The sequence below is a fragment of the Agelaius tricolor genome, unplaced genomic scaffold, assembly GCF_023055355.1.
Source record: "Agelaius tricolor isolate 1412-34295 unplaced genomic scaffold, bAgeTri1.0.p SCAF_9, whole genome shotgun sequence".
NCBI classification, from domain to species: Eukaryota; Metazoa; Chordata; class Aves; order Passeriformes; family Icteridae; genus Agelaius; species Agelaius tricolor.
In genome coordinates, this window is record NW_027269269.1 from 46,929,467 (window position 1) to 46,948,540 (window position 19,074).

The following is a 19,074-nucleotide window of genomic DNA, read 5'->3' on the forward strand; positions in this document are numbered from 1 at the left end:
GGGACAATCCAAAAATCACACCAGGAGGTGCATGAGAGCATTGTCTAAACATTTTTTGAGCTCTGTCACGCTGGTGCTGTGCCCATTCACTGGGGAGTCTGTTCAGTGCCTGAACTCCCTCTGGGGGAAGAACCTTCCCCTGATACCCAACCTAAACCTCCCCTGGCACATTTAATTATTTCAAGTGAAGAGAAAGGACACAGATATCTTTTCATTATGGTTTGGCACACTTTCCTCTGCCATGGCCTAAGGTTAAAAATTGTTTCCTTGCAGCTGTGACCAAAGGAACTGGCACTTGATAAACATTCAGAATTTCAGCCTCTCCAGAGTTTTAAGAGACAGATATTGACCTCTCCAGAAATAATTGAAGCTTGTCTTCCCTTTTTAAAATGAGTCATATCCCTTTGTAGCCTTCAAATCCATCAGAAGAAGCAACTGAGTTTCTTGGAGGCAGGACAGGAGGCATCATCAAAAAACTTGAAAGCTGATGCTAAATCACTAAGTGCCAAGTGCCTTTCTTTGATTCAATAAACCAATTCCACAGTGAAAACAAGTGCAAGGACCATCCATTTCAGCATTCCTTAGAGAGTGCAAAGACAGGAAATTAGGAGTGTATCCTTTTGCCTGCCAGCTGGAGACAAAAAGTGAAGGAAAGATCGACTAATGAGGTAAAAAGGAGTTGAACATGTTCTGTTTCCAGAGTAGGCATCATCCTCAAAAAACACCATTGAAAAGCATCTTTTTTTTTTAAATTCTCACTCTTGAGAATTGAGAACTGCAATAAAAATACACACAGGGCCCTTTGCATCAGCTACCCACAGGCTGATGTAACTTAATAGTGATTTGGCACTTGCATTCAAAATCTAACACAGAGTGCTGCATTTTTAAAACTTGGAGATCACTAGGGCAAAAATAAATTGCACGTTTGGAAGATAACTATCTATTAAAATAAGGCATAGCAACAACAAGAAAAAAAAACACATTCCTGGAAAATTGCAGGAAAATTTTACCTGCATTGATCAGTTTTGTGACACCGAGATCTTTCAGAAATTTTCTGTAGTCATTTAATCAAATGCACCCTATGAATCATATTAATTAAATGGAGTTAAGGTGTAAATTCTAAAATATGTCCTTTTTTAACATATCTATCAACATTTCATTGAGCTTTACCCAAAAGAATTTCAAGGTTTTTTTCCTTAGGTCTTGTTTTAAGGATGACACAGGAGATTGTGTCATTCCCAAGCAGTTTGGTTGCTAAAATGGTAAGGACATGAATTAACAGCAAACAACCAATGAAATAAACCTAATCAAGACAAAGAAAACCCCATGCAGAACTAAACTAGAATACCAACCATCCTTGCATAAAAAAATTCCAAAAATTCCAAATTCCATGCACAAAAAAAAAAAAAGTCCTGCTTCATAGCATAAAGAACTAAACAAACAATAACTCAACTCCCCAAAAAAACTACCCATGCAGGGTAAGAAAGAAAATCCCAGCTATTTTGAGCCCTACAGAAGCTCAGATCCACAACATGACTCAAACACACAAAAGAGATAACTATAACAAACACATTTTTCTGTGGATAAAAAAATGCATTTTGCATTGACCTCTCCACCAAATATAAGTTAATCCTTAGTTTTATAATTTAACTCCCAATTTCAGGTTACAACAGGCAGGTAGCCAATACATTCTTGAAAGGAGAGATTTGGGGTTTTCTGCTGACAGCCCCTCATTTATCAGTCAAAGGTCAAAAGAGCTGTGCCAGTTTTGCCCTTTACAGTCCACAGAAGAAACCTTTTCTCACATCATTCATGTGGATATACTTATTATACACACACATAATGGTTCTGTATTAACTTCAACCCAAAGTTTTTGTTTCCATGGAAACAGCAGCAAGCAACTCTGTGTCAAAGTCCTGATAATTTCTTCATGAGCGTGAAATGGATGAGCATCTGATGGAAAGACAGATTAAAAAGGAGTGACAATGGGAATGCAAATACTTCTCCTAACTTCAGGTTTGATACCTTTTCTTTTGAGAAATATCTGTGGAAAAGTCCAAACTAAGTTCTGGATTAAACTAAAATCCACCCAAGCACACTTTTTTGGAGAATGAGAATCTGGAGACAAAAGGTTAATTAAGTGCTTACCCAAAACTATTTTGCACAGATCTACAATGCAGAACAGCAATGTTTGATAGGAATCTAAAAACTCCAGTTTCCAAGTGTGGACTGCTGCACTTGGATACAATTTGTGTACCTGTGGGATTGCTGACAGGATCAGAACTGGGAGCTAAACAGGTCTCAACCACAAGTGTCAAACAAAAATTCTTTGCTAAATACTGAAACATGTTCCATATCAAAAGGACCGTCACCACATCTGTTTTTCTCATCAGGGACCAATAAACATAGTACTTTGCTAGACTGCTGGTCCAAGTCAACAATTAATAGGAGAGAAATGAAGATGTTTTCCAAAAATTAAGCCTAAAAAAATGGAGTGAAGCATACTCATGCTGGATGTTTCATCCTTCAAACACCACTCATGCAAATGTTGGTAGCACCAACAGTCTCAAGTGTTAGCAAGAGTTTTATGGGGAAAGCAGCAGGAACATTTGGCATTCATAAAACTCTCCCAAAGTCCACACATTCCTTATTAATATTTACATACTTATACACTCTGTAACAGAATATGTAAAATTTTAGTAGCTTCAAGCCTCATCCAAAGGCAACATGTTTGGAAGAAAGAGCACACCTGACATGTTCCCTGAACTATTAGCACACAGAACATCATGTTTTAAACAGGAAAAGGGATGTTAAAAAAATTATTGATGTCAAATCCAAGTAATTAATAGAGATAACAGATGTCAACAGACCTGGGAAAATATTTGAAAATAATTATTTTAACACCTTACAGACTATTTCTGCTATATGCCAGCCTTTAAAACAATAATAATGTTACATGAGAAGCAGCCTTTAATCCAAAGCTCTGCATGTGTGAACTGCAGACTTTGAACACTTGCACTCTTTTTGTGGATATGAAAGGTTGATATGTGGGCTTTGATCTTTTAATAACTCTGCTTAAGAGGGTTTAACTGTATGAATTAATCGTCGGGGCTTCTGAGCAGCATTAATTAATTCCACTCTGGAAATTATTATTATTATATAACCACATTACATAAGCCAGGGCATCCAAACTTTGCATTCATCTGGTGGCTTCTGTGGAAATCTTGAGAGCTGCTCTGCATGACAAGGAGCAGAAAGCCCTGCACAATAGGCTTGGACACTTAACAAGTGGAACGTTCAAATCGCATTACTGCAGAAGTAACAATTCAGGGGGACGCCCTCAAAAATTCAGTGGGAATAATTAAAGGAAACTGAAATATGACTCTTTTTCATTTGCTTTGAACTAAGTGAGTTAGCACGATATCCTTTGTGTTTTTCAGACAGTATTAATTTTCAGGACTGTGAAGGGGGAAGGCCTGCAGGGCAAACTTGAAAAAGATTAGTCTAATTCAAGTCCTGTGTACAGAAGAGAGAGTTTTATCTGTCAGTTTGAAAGAGAACTTTAAAGAGGTTGTGATATGGAGCGGAATTATCACCACTATTAATTGCACAGGCATATTAAAAAGACCCTGGAAAGTGACCTCCTCTAATACAGAGAATGCACGGAGAAAAATATGTCTTAATCTTCTTTTCTGCGCCGAGATAAATGTCAAGTGTATCTATCACCTCAATTAACCATAGGAAAAAAGCTGTCAAAATCTAATTCTTTTTTTGACAAGGCGTTTATTCTGAAACCAGCAGAGGGAGAAACAGGCACTTGTATTAGAAAGAGATGAGTGTCAAAGGGTTCTGAAACACATGGTGAGTTTTCCATGTGCGAAATGCTGATTAGAGCCATGGTAAATCAGTGCTAGTGTGTTCTGGGTTTGTTGCCTGAGCTACAGGAAAACTGAGGGCTTTGTGGCATGGTTTACTTCAGCACTGAGGTTACATTAACAAAGGAATGTTTTTCAGCTACAGCACCATGCAAAATGCAAAAGATCTGGTGAAATGAAAGGACCTGAACTTCAGGAACACTTAGGGTTATTTTACAGAATATTGTAAAACATATTTGTTGTGATAGTTTATTTGCTCTCTGATATTTTTTCCTTTAAATGGAAATGAAACCTTTTTGTGCCTTTCCCTGTTACACCCATGTGATCTCCTCAGGGTATTAGGATGGCTCCATCTCTCATTAGCTTGAGTCACACACAACATTTTCTTCTGCTACCCTTGAATTTTGCAGGAGACCAATAAAAGACATTGCAGAAAAATGATATTTACACATCTTTCAAAACTGAGCTTTGAAAGCAAAATGACTGACCTACTAATAAAACTTTCATATTAATAGCAGCTTGAAAGAATTCTGCCACGTCATTGGTGCAATCAAACATTGCTTCAGTGAGAACCCATGCAGAAGAGGAAAGCTGCCTATTTAAAGAAGTGCATTAAGAAAGAGAGAGCAATTTGGGATCATGAGACTGCCTTAAAATCATCCAGGTTTCTTTATTTTCAGGATTTGATGCGTGCCTATGTATCTGTGTGTGCATTCAGGTGCACCTAAAACAAGAGAGTTTGAATTGTTTTCACAGTAAACCTTCTTGTGCAAAGTATTAATTTTAAGGAAAGAAAGGGATGACTGTAAGAATTGACATGGAAAAGCAGTAAAGGTCTGGGATTTTTCATCCTCCAGTGCTAGATCATACCATATTTATCAGGACGAGATGAGTCTCAGGGCAGTGTATGATGTCCTTGGCCAGCACCACCCTTTTTCCAGGAGCAAACGATGCCCAGAAAAGCTGGATGTGCGCACTGGGAACGTACGTGACCTACGGTGTTTGTCAGAAGATAGAGGTGCACTCAAGGATTAAATCAATTGCATCTCACAAAAAGGACAGGCTTCCCTAGGGAAAGCTCTGGGATTGCTTGTCAGCTGTAGCACAACTGAAAAACAACAGATCAGTCCTCTGCTTATGTTGTCACATGCTTCTGAATTCAGTGGCACTTTGTCATCTCATGTCACAACTGGCTCCCTCTTTCTATAAGAGTCATGCAAATATATGATATTTATAATAATACAATCAGGACTCCTCAAGCAGGTGCTTACTCCACTTTCTTTTTTTTGCTCCTGTTTTAGATATTACTCCAAAATAAAACTTGGCCAAGTCAGAATCATGTCAAGCATGTTCCTCTCTTCCAAGAATTCTGTTCATATAAGCAGCAGGTAAGCCACACAGTCCTGCTGGCCACAATGACAGCACATGTAGGTCTGCTAATATAAAATTATTCGAAAATTAAAGCAACAAAAATATTACTGAAATTATACATTCTGCAACTTGAATTTTTTGAAAGTACGACACAGAAAACAATCCTTGTGCAAATATTGATTGTAAAATAGAGGATTTTAGGCAATAAACAGACTTTGAGAACTGAGAAATTTTCTCATTGCTCTGTTTTCAACTCAGCCAAAAGAATTTGGATAGAAAAGTCTTGGTATACTGGATAATTATATTAATAAAGTATAAGACAATCAAGCATGTATAAAAATGTATTTACTCTTGCATTATTCAATTCAACATTTTCTCCTATTTTCTAAGGTGCAAACACTCTAGAGCACTCAGTTAAAACCAGTAACAGCAGAGATTCACTTTCCCATTTCCCACACACTGCATCAGCTGTGCCAAGAATGAAACAAAATAAAAACCAACAAAACCAGCCCAAGAACCTGGAAGTCTCTTTGAATTCCAAGAAAGAAAAGTGCTAGGCAATGAAGCTTTAATAATGTGTTCTAAATTAGATCTAAACACACAGCAAAGGTCCAGAGCACCCACTGAGCCTCAGCAGCAAAGTGAGATAGTTCAAATTTGATCAATCCTGCTCTGGATTGCAGACTAACCTTCCTTTAAATTTATCTCTTGAGAGGTCAGAATGTGCAGAGTTCACATGGCTCACCCAATGCACCACAATTTCTGGCTCACAGCATTTCTGTGTTTATCAGGACAGGGGGCTTGTTGTCCTTCAAGGACAACAGAAGCTGCAGGAGGCATTTGGGTGTTTCTAAAAGTAAACCAGTGAGGTGTTTAGCAGGCACACACAGGACACAGCTGGTACAGATACTGCACAGATTTTTGCCATGAGAGAAGGAGAAAAATGAAAAATAGAGAAATACAATCCCACCGGGTCTGTGGGCATAAACCAAAGTCCTCCACACTCCGCAGGTCTCATGTGGCTTTGCACATGATGGTGCAGGAGCAGGGCTGGGCCACACAGCACAGAGGTTCCCCTGCAGATCTGAGCAGGCAGTTTGCATCTGGTCAACCCATTCTGCACCAGGAACAAGAACTTGAGCCACTGCTGCTCTTTGGTTCTTCTGCAGGTGCTGAGAACTCATCAAAACCAGCTTGAGATCCCATATCCAGCCAGAAGAAAATAGGACTTTGAGCCAGCAAGGTCCTGATCCTCTCTGATTCCTGCTGCTCTGTTTTTCTTTGCCCTTTTTACCCCTCTTTTCCTGGATCTACACTTGCACTTAAGCAGATTCTTAGGAAATAAGTTTCCATTATCAAATCAGGGCACATAGTCAGCTCCACTCGTTGCTCACCATCTTACAGATCATTGTGTAACAGCTCCACTGGTGCTGTTTTTAAGCTCCACTCTTTTTAAGGCACCAAGAGGGACACAGGACATTTCAGTCAGTGCTCCTGTGTCCCTGTCTGAGCTGCAGCCCTGATCTGGCAGGCCACCAAACAGCTTGTCTTGAGCTGGAGTTTCTCACCCACTCACTCACCCAATTTTGCTGAAGTTAATACTCATTCCTGACACAGGCTTTGCCCAGCTATTTAGTGCCTGAGCAGGAACAGAGCAAAACCTCTGTATTCCATTCTGAGGCACTGACAGGATTTAAGTCACATGTGAATAGTGGCATCATAATACAGGACTGACTCATTCCAAACTCTTTTGAACAGAATTTCATAAAACTCACTTAGCATTTAAATCCTGAAGCTTTCCTGTTGTTTAAAAAAAAAAAAAATTAAAAAAAGCTTACTCTTAAAGAGAATTTCATAAAGTTGTGCTGTTTGGACCTCTCCATCCTGGGAAAGAGATAAGATCTTAGATTTTTAGAACAGTATCCATGTGACTTAATGAGTTCAGGGAGCTGGAACAGATATGAAGGCACTCTGAGGGATTTCTTTGGGAGAAGATTATTAAGAAGCAGTGTATTTGCTTTAAACACAGCTGTAAATGCCTGCTCAAAGCACTTGGTTACTTCACACATTTTAAAATTATGAGAACAAGGGCCCTTAACTGCAAGGGTCAGAGGGGACTGCACATTTCTGCAACTTGACTTGCACCCTGCCATGAAAATACTCTGAAGACTGTTCATTGTGGAGGAGCTTGAACACTATAATGAACAATGCTTAGCTAGAAAAACCTGGCTGATCTGCCACCAGCACACTTCTGTCATAGGCCAAGGTTAATATAACACAGAAATAAAAAGATTTAACTGGACCTTTTGATCCAAATGCCTCTAATCAGTTTCTAGTTAAAAGTAATAAATATTAAGCAACTGTTTTCTTTCACTGAAGATAAAACAAAATAAAAACTCTATCTGAAATGTGCAGTGTTTGCCTTCCCCATTTCTTCCTGAATTGGAAGATTTAAGGGGGTGATTGAGATACAATCAGCATTAGCAACCCAGTAAAATTTTACAGTGAACAGGAAATCATGAAGATTTGTATAAATATTTACAGAAACTGAAAAGAGCAGATGCACAATCAAGTAATCCAGAGGATATGTGTACACTTGCTTTTAAAAGAAAATGTTTCTGTCCCAACCTCAAAAAATAATGAGACAAAGAGAATGCTTTCATCAGCTGGACAGCTCCAAAATCCTTCAGCCGTCTGAGTTTGTTGCCAAAATAGAAATTATTAGGGAAAATATCTTTGTGGAAAGAAGCTTCAAAGCATATTCTTGTCAGTGTAGACTTGAAGGTCAGTTTGTCTAAAGAGACAATATAGCCTGCATTGATAACACTTATATAACATGGCCTTAAAAATAACTATATTGAACCCAAAAAGCAGAAAAATCAGGTGAAATTGTACTGGCATCATGTCAAGGGTCCACACTGACACCAGCTCTGTTCCCTGAGAGACTGGGGCCCTGTCTCAGGCAGATATCCCCAATTCATGTGTCTGCATCACTCCTGTTTTCCCTCTGATATGGTTTTGCAGAGCCGTGCCAGTTCCTACTGAGTGTGAGAAGATTCACAGAGTGTGAAATCTTGCAAACTAAATGAGCCATAGGAGCAGTTTGCCCAAATCCCATATGATCAGCGTGGTAACCCAGTCACCTAGTATGTTATTTCCATTATTAGCAATAGCAATTATTCAGGCACAGAAATGACAGAATAAACCCCTCGCTCCGCGTGTCCGCGCAGCGCTGGCTCTGAAAAAAGGATTATTATGTTTTTCTACTCACAAAGGACAACTGTATGCTAATGTCCCCCCTTTCCTTCACTAAGCTGCAGGGAAAGAGGCTTGTCAGGCTCCTGGACAGCTCACACTAATGCAAGGAGGCTCACTCAAGCTCAGAAAATGAGCTGAGGCATCTTGAGTGCCTCAGACTTTGGATGGCAGCTGGAAGGGAGGGAGCTGTCAGCCAGGGGAGCCCCCAGGCTGGGAAAGGGCTTCAGTGGGAGCTTTATTCTTGCTGCACAAGGAGGGCACAACCTTGCAATCTTGGAATCACAGCCCCAGTTCCCTCCAAAAAGGCACCAGAAAATTTCAGAGCAACCAGAAAATTTCAGTTTAGGTTTCCTCTGCCCCTGACCCCAGAGAATTTGGGCAATGCCACGTGAAGCTTTGCTGTGTTGTAAAGGACAGCAGTATTTCTAAGTGAAGACCACACAGAAAACCTCACAGCAGACACTCATTAAAATGCACAGCATAATCACAGAATTTACCTAGAGGAAGAAAAAAGACTAGAAGAATGGTTAATAAAAAAAAAAAAAAAAGGCCTATTTCTGAAGAAATTAACAAGTGAGGAATTGCATTTTCACAACTGAGGTAACTGTTCCTTGACAAGCATGTTGAAACAGGTTTTAGTTCTACTTCATTTATAGCTACCTTCAGATAGAGCACTGGGTGTAGTTAACAAGCACAAGTTGCTTTGAAGGTTTTGCTTTTGGATTCTGGTTTTTTAAGGGGTTGGGGGTTTTCTGTATTAGGGATTTTGCAGGGTCATCTTTGTTGGCATTCTTCTAAGAACTATAGTTTGGATTTGTTTTCTTTTCTTTTTTTTCTTTTTTTAATTAAACTAGACATTATGTCCTGTTAATTTTTTTTCAGGAAATTTAGGAGAGGAAGAAAAGAAATCCACACCCAATCTAACATTGAAACATTTGTCTGCCCAAACATAGACATTCATTTGGCTAAGTAAAGTTGTCCTGTTTGCAATCAAAATCAGAGATGACAATGACAAGAGAAGTGGAAGGTGTAGGACAGGAAACCTTTGACAATCCATCACCATCTGCTCAAATTTCACCAAAAAAAAAAATCTCTGCAACTGAACCTTGAGGAAACAGTATGACAAAACTTTCAAATGCTTTAGAAGAAAGATAAAAAATACTGATTAAAATTCATTATGAGTCCCGGTACGCTCATTTTCAACCCACCAGTTTGAGCAAGTTTTGCAGAAACACTTAGCACAAAACCTTTTAACTTGTTACAGATCAAGTGTGAGAAAAACTGTGGGTTTATGCCTGAAGCTGAGAATTCAAGTAGTTCCATACCAGGTGAGTGCAATAACACCATTTAAGACAAGCTTTATCAAGATGACTTCAAGATTTACTTCTCTTAAGGTGGCATCTAAATATTAAAAGAAAGCAAGCACTACTACATCAGTGATTATTTTGGGGCTCCTTCCCTGCCTGTGAGCAGCATCCCTTTGGCACTAACTCATCCTTTCCATATTTAATTATGGATACACTATTGCAGACACACCACAGATTAATGGCTGGGGAGGAGTCCTTGTGAATCATGCCACATTCAGCTGAGCTCCTCTTTCTCCCACTCCCAATTCCTACGTCTAATGCTTGCTCAATTAGGTTTCCCTGTCAATACCCTAAGAAAATATGATGCATAGACTGAAGGTGATCTCAGTGATGCATCAATATTTTAATGTAATGAATATGAGTAATGAACTACTCTAAAATTAATGTCAGTTTTCTGGGAGTTTCTGCTTTTTTTAATCAAACTTTCTCCTCTCTTTTTGTATGCACAAGGTTTGGGGGCCACCCTTTATTTCTTTTTTTTCTGCTTCATGCAAGGCTCAGCTGGGACAGGGACAGGGTTACAGGGCTGGCACACAGGACCTGACCCAGGAATGACCAAGCACACACAGAGATCTGAGGGGAAATCCCACAGTTCCATTCAATCAGGGGAGATGTCTCCACACTCCCAGCTCTGCCTGCATCCAAAGACCCAGAATTTACCTCTGAGAAGGGACTGGAGCACACAGGGAGGAGCAAGAATCAAACTGCAGACATCACCACCCCAAAACAGCCTCAAAACCACAGCTGTGACAGAAGTCCCTTTGCTGAATCATTCTATTTTATAGGATCTTGAGTGCTGCTTCATTACATGTCCTAAACAGAGATCTAATATTGAGATGTCTTGATTCATCTTTTATATCTGGAGATTATCATACATTGCTTTAACCAGCCCCAACCTAAATAAAGAGCATCAGAAAGATCAAAGAAAGATCAGAAAGAGTTTTTTGGTGGTTGAAAAAGAAATAGACAAATAACATGCTTCTAAACATTTTTGGAAAAGGCTCAAGCTTTCCTGTATTTCAGAAACAGTAATTATGCAGACATTGTTCAAGAGAGATAAACATTATCCTTAACAGAAGATTCTTAATCAAGACTGCAAGATTTATCTTTCTCCCTAAAAGAGGTGCTGTGCTGCAGTCATTGTTCACTGGGCTTGGTAAAAAAAGTTAATAAATCCAACTGCATTTTAGGTCAAGATGAAGTAAAACAGCTGAAAGTGATCCTTTCCTGCTTCCCTATCTATGTCTCCACAATCTAGAAGCTTTTATTTAGTTCACTTGGAATCAAATTATCAGGAAGCAATTAGCCTTCTTAAAATGGAAAAAGGCTACATCATGCTCACTTATTTTTAATACCTCTTATCACATCCAACAGGGAATAGTGAGGATAAAGGGAGAAAAAGATCACGGCTCACAAAGAAAAGCATTCATTAGGCAGATACACAATGCACCTCAGAGAGACCCACTGCTACTGCCACCTCATATTGCTGAGCTCTGAATTTATACACTGTCAAAAGGGGTTTTTTTGGGAATTTGTGCCCTGCTAGTCTCCTTACTACCTTGAGGTCTCTCAGAGCACAAAGGACTATAACTGGATTACTCTACATCTTATTTTATACTGACGTGCCTTTGCAAGGCAGGACCTCTTCATCCTCAGCATTACAGAAACACAAAGTAAAGGAGACACACACGGATACTCAGAGTTGGGACAACTAACACTGGCCTCTGGTGGCCTGTGCAGAAACTGGCCGGGCTCTGGAAATGGAAATTTCTGAGGCAGGACCATGCCTTCCTTTGAGAAGAGCCTACCCAGAGTGCCTGGGGCTGTGGTGTTAATTAACCACCTGCCACCTAGGACTGAACAGCCCAAGAAACCCTGAGCTGGGGCTGGTTTTCCCAGGCCAGCCAAGTCACAGGTACTGTTTAACCTCTCAAATCTTTCCCAGCTTCTCTTCCCACTCTGGTTTGCTGCAGGAACAGCCTGTTCCCCCATCTCTAAGGCATCAGGTGTACTTTTGCTCATAGAGTTGAGGTAACTCATTCTGAATCAGGCAGCTCTGCTACAAAACCTTACAGGGTTGTGCTTTGGGGTGAAATCTGCCATTTTCTCTGCAATCTGAAACGCAGGAGTGCTCAGCAGGGATCCTGAGTGTCCCTGCTCTCAGCAGCTGGATCCCTTTTCCAGGTGCCTCCCTGGCAGTTCAGAAGGATGTCCCTCCTTCCCCAGGGGGCTGGGAACAGAATTGCCATCCCCTGTAGCACAGGACAGCCTCAGAGAGCAAAACCAAATACTTACCTAGCTTTAACCCCTAATTTTAGGCGGAGGGAGATTTTGCACCAGCAATTCATTTACAGAAAACTGGGAAACGTTTTTAGAACTCATCTGAAGTGCTCTGGAGAAACTGCTGGGAACACTTCCTGTTGTCTGACACTTCTGAATGGAAATATCTTTGTCCTGTGCATCACTTTCAACTCCCCTTTGCAACTTCCAGACAAGCATTGCTATTTTCACTGGGTCCATCTGGTGCAGTTGCAGATCTGATAACCCCTATTTTATCGGGGGTAAAAGAAGTCCCCCTAAGCTGCCACCTCCTAACCAGAGGGGAAGAAATTTGCCAAGGGCCTTGGTAAGCAATGCCCCAGGTAATTCATGCTGCCCAGAGCTTTGCAGAAGGTTGGATTGGTGTGTCTTTTGTGCACAGCAGTGGAAAATGCCCTTGCTCATCTTCCCAACAGCTGGGGAAGAATAAGTCTCAAAATTTACTCTTTATTTCAGCCATGCATCCCTTTAAAAGAAGAGGCAGGATTTTCTTTTGCAAAGATCAGGTGAGAACACAGACAGTAGGGGCTGGCTAGGACAGAGCTCCAGACCAGCAGAGTGGTTCTCCTAGTGCATCTCTCAGACCAGCCACATTTCTCTCATTGCCCCATTGCTGCAGGCACCGCTCAGCACCAGCACAGCCACCTGGCAGAACTCACAGGAGACAAGCTGGGAGGGCCAGAGCCTCCTGCCGAGGCCAGATCCAGCACATGGGCTTCCCAGGCACAGCTTGGATCAGGGGCATTCATCCTTCTGCTGCACTGACAACACCCAACAGGCAGTCACACAACATCCTCATTGTTCATCCGGGAGAAAAAACAACCTCAGAGCAGCCACAAAAGGAAAAAAAATATGTATGGGCACTCATGGCCCAACATGTGCTTTGTCTGGTCAGCAGTACTGCCAAGAAAGATGTGGCACCAGGCCAAAAAAGCCTCAGCACAGCAACAAAACCCAGTGAAAGCTCAATTATAAGGTGGCAAACGCAGTCGCGGGCGTCAGCGGCGACGCGAGGGAGCATGAGCGCGGGGGAACGGCCCCATCCGTCTGCCAGGGCCTTGGGGACACGGCTGGGTGACAGGCAGGGCTGGCCAGAGTGACAGAGCACGCTCTCAGCACCTCATCTGAGCTGCTCTCCAAGTGCTGCCCGACAACTGTCAGGCGGCGTAGGAGTTATGAAGACGTTTTCAAAGGATGGTAATGAAGTGGCTCTGTGAATTGCTAGGAAGAGCTCCACTCAAGCATGAGGGACTTGGCAGGGAATGAAGCATGGAGACCAAAATATAAAAAGCAGGTGATGAAAATAAATCCCTTCCTCCTACCATTGAGATCTCATCCTGAATTTTCAAGGAGATAGCAAGTAGCTGAAGTGAGGGGCTGCTGACAGCAGAGGAACCATGGGGCATGCAGTAACCACAGAGCTCTTGGGCTGTGGGACTTGTTTAGGTCACTGGAAGGGCCCATGTGGTGCTCCCAGTGAAAACCACTGGATTTTAACACTTCTGTTAGCACTTAATATCAAAGGATGAGCTCTGGATTGGAGGGAGGAGTTCAGCCTGTGCGGGTGCCTCATATTTGTGGGCTACTAAAATTGCCTTTACAAAAAGACCCAGAGGCTTTGTTCTCCCACATTTCAAAACCTTCCTCAAGCAGCATTTGGAGATATTCCCAGCCTCCCTCATTCTCCTTTCCTTGCATTCCCAGTGAGCCCTGATCTTTACCTGAGCTGCACCACAGACAAGTCTGTGCCTAGGCAGGTCTTGTGCCTTTCTGATCCTGACTCACTGCATCCACTGCATTTTTTGGGATGATCTGGAAGGAACACACCCATTGCCCAAATCAGCTCAGTGCCACTGAGGCCATGCTATCACCTCAGTGATGTCCTGCAAGTGTGTGCCCAGTGACAGCACTGCCCCTGCTGCTCCCTGACAGGTTTTCACCTTTGAGTGTCATCTCTGGCAGCACAGCAACATCCACAGAGTTTTGGTCCCATGGATGGCCATTGGCTGAGGAGCAAAATCACGCTAGTGCCCCAGGAATACCCACAGTACAAACAAATCAAATAATAATAAAACATCAAGCCACAAACCACTATTTTCTGCATTGTCTAGAAAGCCAAATGCAGTGGCTGCAGGCATAAACCCCTTCCCTGCACTCCCTGTGAGGAATGGGCTGGTACAGCTGACACTTCATTAGTCATCCATTAAATACTTTCTACTATTACAGCCCAAGGTGAGCCAGAGCCAGTGATCTAGAGTTTAGCAGATTAAAAGCACTCTCAGTTCCTGTAACCATTCTGTCCTGCAGTAGTTTAATTTCTCTAGGCTACCATCAACACATAAACCATTTTTGTAATCATATTTGTTTCTTCTACTTTCTGTATGCAAGCTTTATTGAAGTCTTGCTTTCATTTTCTCAACCATATCTTTTCCCAACTTTTTTTTTCCCTTTTTGCTACATCCACTGAAGGAAAAAATGTATGCAGGTGTATAACCAGCAACCCATAAATTTTCTATACAAATGCACTTTATAATGTGAGGAATAAAAAAATGGCCCAGTCATGTCAAGCTGCTTTAGAGCTGTAAATGGATCAAAGTATTAAAACACTTACATGAACTTGAATATGTAAGGCTAGCCAAAATATCCAGTGAAAGAAAGCTTTTTGTGATAAATATTAGTTTGATAGAAATCTTACAGCAGTTTCAGTTGGGATTATAGGTTGGGGTTCTTTTTCCTACAAGTCTTGTCAAGAGGTGCCTGCCTAACTGTCTCTTCTGATTGAGGTTTTAATCCTCTTGAAATTCATGGACTGCTTCTGAAGGTAATTCAGCACCTGAAACTGCTCCACTGCTTCTCGGGGGAAAACAGGAGTCAGTCAGTCCATGACACCTTTCACAAAAATAGTAATATTTACTTGCAGCAAAAAGATTGCAAAGTAAACATCTTTGTGTTCATGTGTGTACACACATCACGGATATAAATATATGTGTAGGTATACAAAATATAAAAATATCTCATTAATAACTTGAAAGCCAAAACTAAATATTGCACTAAGAGTCTAGGTAACTGGGGTTTAAGATAGCCTGCTCTCAGATCCTGAGTACATCACATAGTCCTAAAGAGTCTGCACTTTCTAGTTGCCAAAATCTGAGCTTTCAGACATTTTGAATGAAAAAATTTGAGGAAAAAGTGCTCCAGAGCTGCCACTCACTGTAAGGACATGCAAAGAGGAGTTGATATCCAGGAACACTGAGATGCGAAGCCAGGAATACACTGCCTTACCAGCCTTTAACTACACAAAAAAACTGGAGATTTGGGACATTTGAAAGCATCACCTCAGCCATGGGATGAGGTTTCTTCTCCTCATGGAGAAGAAACCCAGAGCTGTTCAAGTTCCTGCATGAGGACTGCAATGACAGACTGACAGAGTGATGTGCAGCCCCTTGACTCCTTCCACCCCGATTTCAGCCCATTCCAGGATAATTCTTCAACCAGTCTGCCTTTGGGACAGGAAAGATGGCCAGCAAACACAAGATCAGTTTGGACTTAAATGGACAAAATAAAGATGGGGGAAGAGAGCAGAGTGCACAAATCCACCTTACAGAAAGGAAATTAAATGAGAGTAAGGAGCACTTAAGGGACCTGCCCCATCAGCAGAACTTGTCTATGAGTGACCTGTGAATTAAATCACACGTTCAATCCTGTAAGCCATAAGCCATTCTCTTATTGAGACAGCCAGAATTCCTCTTAAGGAGAATGATGGATTTCCTGAACAGAAGCATAACTCAGACATTTCTATGGATTAGGTTAGTTCTGAATATCAGATCCATATAATTAGATCCTTCCTAATGAGAATTTAACTGCTTAGAAAAGCAAAATAAGTTTTCTGAAAAAGTATGGTGGTATTCAATTAAAAGGATCCAAAGTTCCCCTTGTGATGGGCACTGGTGAGGCTTTGCCTTCCTTTTATTTTTCATAAGCATTTGTGGAGTCTTTATCAAGCTGGACAAAGTTCCTATCCTCTAAAATTACTGCATTCTGAACATCTGAACTGATCTACAAATGTTGACTGCAATTTTTTTTTTTTCTGGGACAGAAAGCCATAGAATTGAAATAAGTTGGCTATATCAGCGCACACATTATTTAAGGAAAACATTGTTATTATTTTGCACCTCATACAAACCTTAGATACAGTTCCTTTTTTCAGTTTTATCACATAACTCCAAAATTAATTGAGTATTCCTTAATGTGGTTTTCATGTGAACTAGTAAGGGGAAATAAACTTTACAACAGCATTTAAAAGATAATCCAATTTTAAGCATTAACTCAGCCAGTCTATCTTATAAATTTTAGATTAACTGATACCAATTTATGTATTAGTGTTTAATACTGGCTTGATGGCCCCCAGGGATGTTTCAGAATCTTGCCATGCTTCATTGATCATATGCTGATATCCTGTATCAGGGAATATAATCAGAATGAGTGTATAAATTTACAATAGCAAAGCTGGTGCGTGGCGGGCAAACAGAAGTTTTTACAGACAGTTTGTACCAATTAAAAAAGTTCAGCCAGTTAACCAAATACCTGAGGCAATCTTTCAGCCTTCAAAGTTGGAGAAAAGGTCTGTTTCAGCACCAAAGAGTAATTATATCCATCCTGTGACTGGCAGTTGAGTTTACAGAAAGGTTAAGAAAGCCCTATAGGTCAGCATAGCCAAATAACACCGAGATAGCTTAGGAGAAAACAGTAATTGAGGAGCAGAAATGTCAACACTTAATCATAGTCCCTACCATTTTTACTGGGTTGGAAGAAAACATCTGATGCCCAGCTCCCAAACAGTTCTTGCAAAACAGTACCCAGTGTGTTTGGAAGTGATCTGGATGTTCCATTTTCCTGGGGAATCTGCTTTTCCCAGCCTTCCTACTGCAGCAGTTACAGCACAGATTATTGAGCATGGAAAACTTGTGCAGCAAAGAGTTATTTCCCTGAATCCTCTCAGTTTCTTCAGGCTATAATAACAGCTAAAAGCAGTTCTTGAAAGTCCTTAAGAAAATCATGGAGAGCTTAAGAAAAATATGGCTGGAGGCCATATGAATACCGTTCACTACTTTAGATCAAGCTTTAGATCAAGATATTGTCATATCATTGTCCTCTAGTTTTGTGCCAAAGGAAAGGACCTTGCACCCACACAAGATCTCAGAAAGAAGAGCTGTCCCACTAAGCAGGTGATAAAACCACAATTCCAGCCCCAGGATGTTGTTGCCATCCTATCCAAGAGAAAGCAGTGGCTGGAGAAGAAAGGCAGTCACAGTAACTAAAACAACATTTGTCCTAACCTTGCTCAGTGAGTGAATCACAGCATGAAATATTCCCTCTCCCCTCTCAATACTTTTATGTTCACTAAAGGGGACAAGCCTTGCTAGATAATCCTGCTGTCCTACATGGGAAAAAGAGGGAGAAGAGTGGGGTGACTTAAAGCACAGGTTATGGCAGAAAAAAAATAAAAATGAAGAAACAGCCTCTTTTGGCTCGAAAAGCAGCAGGTAATTTGAAAAATCTTCAACATGCTCTCTGCACCAAGATGGCCACAGAATCACAACTCCTTCCTGAGCTCATGGGATACTTTCAGCCTCAGAAAAAATAGCAAAAAGGAAAGGAAAACGTTACCATATCATACTGAGAATTTAAGGACCTCTGTAGCACTGGCTGGAATAGAGAGCTCAACTGATTTACTGCTCTCAAAGCAGGCAGGGGAGAAGGCACCCTCATGTTAGATGAAGACATTAAGTGAGGAAATTACTCTTATAGGAGTGAATTAATTTTCATTGATCTAATTTCCTGACAGACATACCAGCAGTGAAGAGTTTACTAACTGAGGGCTCCTCCTTTGTCAGGTATCCCCTCCTTAAGCTTTTACTGCAGAAGCAGAAAAATAGAACTAAGGAATGTAGGAAATACTTAACATTTCTCTCAAATCACCAATTAGTGTTTCGCTGGAGTAAAAGCTGTCTCATGCTGCTCAGCCTTTAAAAAATAATTGCTGAATTCAAATACAAGAAAGGCATAATAAAGAAATGCTGCTGGATTAAATTCCTTTAACAAAATTGTGCATTTCTTTCTCTTACTTGTTGGACCTTTTAGTATGCTTTGAGGGTAGCCCAATGAGTTTAAATTCAATATTTAGCTGAAAAGTAGACAGTGATGGTAAATGTAAGACTTTATGATCTTCTTACCCAAGGAAAATTCTTATCACCATTTTGCCCAAATGACAGAAATAGTTCTTTCCTGGCTATACATCCAAGTGCAAAAAATTGGAGTTTGGGCAGAAATCAGCAACTTTATTTACTAGAGATAAAATTCACATGTCATATCTTGACCAAAAATTGAGTTGATATTTAATAGCACACTTCTTAATTGCTATTTCCAACTAGGATCAGGTCTCCAAATAGAGTATAGCATAATTTAATCCATGAATATAAATATTTGAAGGAAAGATGCAGCTTTCCTAACAAACAACCTTCAGACATCACACAAACTCATCGTGCATAAGCAAAAGAAAACATTCCTTCACTTTTAGGTTTTATACCCATTGCTGCCGACACGCAAGATCAAAACAGAGGTTTATTTGAATTCCCTGGTCTTGGGAGTTAAAATAATCAGATGACTGGTTTGTTTGTTTGTTTTTTTTATTGCATTTCTAACTACTCTTTCTTAAAAGAAAATATGTAAAATCTAGCTCAGGTACACCTTCAATATTAAGATACTAAAGGTTAATAAAATGACATCATAGATTCTATTTTATATCACCATTTTTTAGCAGCCATCCTTCTAGTGGAGGCACAAGGCTTGATCTTGGTTGAAAGCTTGGGTCTTGCTGAGCTTTC